We start from the raw sequence: 5,219 nt of genomic DNA on the forward strand, positions 1-5,219 counted from the left end.
ATTGCTGGTCTTGCTCCTAAAGACTGAGGTAAAGAGGACATTAAATACTTCAGCCTTTTCTTCATCTCTTGTTACTATGTTTCCCTCCACATCCATTAAAGGATTCTCCTTAGTTTTTTTTTTTTTTTTTTTTTTTTTAAATGTAATTATAAAAACATTTTTATTGTCTTTAATAACAATAACCAGATTGAGCTCAAAGTGGGCTTTGGTCCTCCAAATTTTGTCCCTGCACAGCCTCACAACACTTTCGTAATCCTCCTGAGTGACCTGCCCCTTCTTCCAAGGGTCATAAACTCTCTTTTTCTTCTTGAGCTCTAGCCACAGCTCTCTATTCAGTCAAGCTGGTCTTTTGTGCTGGCTCACCTTTCATTATGTAAGGATGGCCTGCCTCTGTGCCTTTAGGATTTTTTTTTTTTTTTCTTGAAGTGTCCAGCCTTCCCGGACTCCTTTGCCCTTCAGGACTGCCTCCCAAGGAACTTCACCAACCAGTCTCCTTAAAAGGCCAAAATCTGCCCTCCAGAAGTAGAAGGTGGCAGTTCTATTAACTCCCCTCTTTCCTTTTACAAGAATTAAAAACTCTATTAATTTGTGATTGCTGTGCCTGGGACACCCTCCAACCTTCACATCACCCACAAGTTCTTTTCTATTTATGAGAAAAGGGTCAAATACTACATATACTTCCATCATATTATTATTGGCATCATACTTATTTCCAGTAACTAATAATCCTGATACTTGCCCTGAAAACACATAACCAAGTGTTTGGTCTAAGTGTAGGGGCAAATGCAAACTGCATCATAATAGTTGGAGCTAATTTATTTCTGATGCCAATTTTAAGATTCACTCCGGTTGTGCATTTGCACAGCATGTATTCTAGATGATCCTATTAAATCACTAACCCTGTGGTTCTCTCATTTGATGACCTGAACCTGCTTTTAATGCAGACAGGCTTGAAATTGTGCCAATAATTCTTATTTACATAAAATTAATGCGAAAAAAAAAAAGTGATGTTCAAAAAAAAAAAAAAAAGCTAAGTAAAGCAATTCAGAGTTGATTTTTGGTGTGAATGGCTTGCTGAAAGAGACTGGAAAGAGGGCATCTTTGGTTATGACCAGAGAAAATAAAGTTTCAGGATCATAAAGAAGCTGAGAATTTTTAACTGGTACCTTATGAGGCCTTATGCAGATTGTAGATAGCAGCTGTACCAAATGTAAAATGCCTTATTAATCATTGAGTACTAAAAAGACACAAATTAATTACAATGTGCTAACTCTTGCATGGAAAATTGCTCACTTTTAAACTATTAAAAGAGCTTATTTGATTACTGACTAATTTACTCATAGGTAAGTACAATTCAGGAAAAACATGGTCAACTAAACTCTCCTGGCTTTATTTTTGAAATGTTGAGCACCAGCAGTCTTTCTTGCTACATAATTTTATGAGCTGAGCATCTCTTGAAACAAACAGTGGTTGTAATCTGCTCATGAAGAGCCCAGCCATGGTATCCACCCTGCAGAAAGCCATGGCCTCTGCATCTCTTGTGGCCTCTCCAGCTACAGCTACCAATGTAGCTACCCAGACAGAGGTCCTTCTGTACTTCCAGTAGCAGGGATCAGTGTTGACAGGCAGACTAAGCTCATCAATACGTGGCTCCAAGAGTGGTGTGACTGGCAGAACTTGGGGTTTGTTGATCACAGGAAGGTCTACATAACACCAGCCCTGCTGGCACCAGATGGTGGCACCTCTCTCAGAGGAGGAAAAGGATTTGTGTCCAGGAGTTGGCAGAGCTGATATATGGGGCTTTAAACTAGAGTCAAAGGAGGAAAGGGATAAAACCAGGCCCTCCAATGATAATCTAAGAGATGTTGTGCCAGAGTCAGAGGGACCGTCTTTTAGTGAGGTCCTTCGGTCTGATCCACAAGGTGCTGCATACAATGAAGCACATTTGAAGTGCTTCTGCACAAATGCAGGCAGCATGAGGAATAAATTGGATGAGCTAGAAGTCTTGGCCCAGTCCCAGAGCTACCATATCATCGGCATAAGTGAAACCTGGCAGGATGAGTCCTGTGACTGGTGTGTTGCAATAGATGGTTACATGCTCCTCAGGAGGCAAGGCAGGCAAGGGGGGGTGGGGTTGGGGGTGGGGTGGCGCTGTATGTAAAGGAAGGGCTGGACTGGGTGGAGCTTGCAGTTGGCAATGGGAAAGTTGAGAGGTTCTGGGTAAGGATTAAGGGACAAACAAATAAAAGGGATGTCGTTATGGGAGTATATTACAGACCACCCAGCCAGGATGATGACATCGATGTATTATTCTTTGAGGAACTAAGAAATACCTTGAGATCAACTGCCCTTGTCCTTATGGGGGACTTCAACTTGCTAGATGTTAACTGGGAATATCACATGGCTGACACAAGCAGGTCCAGGAGGTTCCTTAAACACCTTGACAATAAATTCTTGGTGCAGGTGCTAAGGGAGTCAACTAGGAAAGGTGCCCTCCTAGATCTGTTGCTGGGGAACAGAAAGGGTCTTGTGAGGGTCATGGCAAATGGCAGCTGTCTTGGTCATAGTGACCATGAAGCAGTTGAGTTTAAAATTTTTGGTGACAGGAGGAAAATTACCACCAAAACTTCAGCCCTGGATATGAGGAGAGCAGACTTCAGGCTGCTCAGGGAACTAGTTAGCAAGGTCCCCTGGGAAACTGCTTTTGAAGGCATCGGTGTCCATCAGTGCTGGTCAGTCTTTAAGCACTGCCTCCTAAAAGCACAGGATCAGGCAATACCAAAATATAGGAAGTCAATCAGGTCAGCTTGGCTGACCAGGGATCTTCTTCTGTAGTTTAGGCATAAAAAGAAAATGTGTGGCTGCTGGAAGCAGAGTCAAGCAACATGGAAGGACTACAGGGACACTGTTCACCTTTGTAGGGAGAAAATTCATGCAGCCAAAGCCCAATTAGAGTTCAAGCTGGCCAGGCCTGTGGGAGACAATAAAAAGGACTTTTTAAAATATGTGAATAGAAAAAGGAGGACTGGAGAAAACATAGGTCCATTATTTGATGGGGATGTTCACCTCACAGACAAGGACAGAGACGTTTATTGCTGTCTTTGCCTCTGTCTTCAATGCCAATGATGGATTTCAGGACCCCGGTCACCCTGAACTGGAGGTTTTGGTTGACAGCAAGCTGAATATGTGCCAGCAGTGTGCTCTGGCACAGAAGGGCCAACTGTATCCTGGGGTGCATTCAAGCACAGCGCTGCTAGTCGGTTGAGGGAAGTGATTGTTCTGCTCTACTCTGTGCTGGTGTGGCCTCACCTCAAGTACTGTGCACAGTTCTGGGCACCACCATACAAAAAGGGTATGAAACTATTTGAGAGTGTCCAGAGAAGGGCTATGAGGATGGTGAAGGGCCTAGGGGGGATGACATATGAGGAGTGGCTGAGGTCACTTGGCCTGTTCAGCCTGGAAAAGAGAATGCTGAGGGGAGACCTCATTGCGGTTTACAGCTTCCTCATGATGGGGAGTGGAGAGGAAGGCACTGATCTCTTCTCTCTGGTGACCTAAGTACCTAAGGGAATGAAGTCAAGGGAATAGTACCTAAGGGAATGAAATCAAGCTGTGACGGGGGAGATTCAGGTTGGATATCAGGAAAAGGTTCTTCACCGAGAGGGTTGTCATGCACTGGAACAGGCTCTCCAAGGGCGTAGTCACGGCACAAAGCCTGTCAGAGTTTAAGAAGTGTTTGGACTGTGCTCTTAGTCATATGGTCTGAATTTTTGGGTAGACCTATGTGGAGCCAGGAACTGGACTCAATGTTCCTTATGGGTCCCTTCCAACTTGGGATATTCTATGATTCTATGATTCTAAACCATCAACATCTCCCCTCAGGAATTAACTCAATGTGACACAGGTGACTGATCACAGAAATGCAGAAATTTTTAATTCTTCTGGTCTTTATCTTTCTAAACAGTACATTCATTAGAAGAACAGAAGGAAAGGACTGTATTAAAACTGTTACTTTACTTTGACTCAGCAGAAAAAAGTTTAGAAAGACAGTGAAATTTTCAGTAGGAATTGATTGCTGTCTGGACTCTGGCTGATTAATGAGGTCTAAGTAAAGTGGTAAAAAAGATTGACATTAACAGGTTTTGAAGACTACAGGAAGAATACAGTGACCATCAAATCAAAGAAAATGCAAATCTTCCAGTGAAGATTTCCGGCCCTCATTCTTGTAAGAAATTAAACTACAGAATCTGGTGATTTTTATGGAAGTGCACATAAACAGCTATGTAGATGTGGTAGAAAGTATTCAAAGGTACAAATAATCAATAGCAACTCTTGTATAAAACTGGAACTCAAAATTTAAAATTTAGAAACCTCAAAAAAAAATCAGTAAAAAAAAAAAAAACACCTTCATTTTGAGCTCAAAGTCTATTCCTAATGATTTAGAAAGATTCTTGTCAATAAAAAAACATATAGAATAATATCATTATAGAATCATTTAGGTTGGAAAAGACTTCTAAGATCTTCAAGTCCAATTGTTAACCTAACATTACTAAGTCTACCACTAGACTATATCCCTAAGCACCATATCTACATGTCTATGAAAAAAGAAAGCTGTTGTCAAAATCCTTCTGAACAGAACTTTCAAAGGAATTGTAAAATACGCTTACACAGCAAATTGAATGTGATGGCTCTAGATTGATAAATCCATTGTGCTATTAATCTATCCAATAGTGGTAACAATAACAGGGGAAAGAAAAAAATCAGCATGACATCAGCACCATCTATTAACAACGGAAACCCATTGAGGACCTAAAATGCCCATCTAGGCCCGAGCCTATTCTAAAGATCTTTCATTTGCTGCTTCATTTTTTTGATACCTATATTATAGGAATCCACCTGTCTTTTTTATACCCTTCTACCCCAGCAAGATAAGCAAAATGTAACAGCATTGCTTTGGTATCATTTAAGGCAGAGAATGTATGTTTGATAAGTTTTAATAGGAGTTGAATAGAAAAACAGCAAAAGTGGGAAAATGTTTGTATCTAAACTGTCCTTAAAGTTGTCTTCACAGAACGGAATAGCCTTTATATATTCTCAGTATAAGAGTGCCAGGCAAGCTCAAGACCCTATTTTGCAATCCCACAGCAAAATAGACACCTCCTACTGAAAAGTGAGAGCCATCTTAAACAACTATAGCAGAAAATGAACATTTTTTTTTT

At 41.1% G+C, this 5,219-nt stretch overlaps 1 long non-coding RNA gene across 1 annotated transcript in view; it reads right to left on the reverse strand.

The window, feature by feature from the left end:
- Positions 1 to 249: 249 nt before the first annotated feature.
- LOC118162679 overlaps positions 250 to 5,219 on the reverse strand; it is a 19,991-nt gene continuing 15,021 nt past the window's right edge. Inside the window, exon 3 of the long non-coding RNA XR_004748561.1 lies at positions 250 to 306. This is a non-coding gene — a long non-coding RNA (uncharacterized LOC118162679). The remainder of the gene's footprint in view (positions 307 to 5,219) is intronic.

Source organism: Oxyura jamaicensis, chromosome 2 (assembly GCF_011077185.1).
Source record: "Oxyura jamaicensis isolate SHBP4307 breed ruddy duck chromosome 2, BPBGC_Ojam_1.0, whole genome shotgun sequence".
NCBI lineage: Eukaryota > Metazoa > Chordata > Aves > Anseriformes > Anatidae > Oxyura > Oxyura jamaicensis.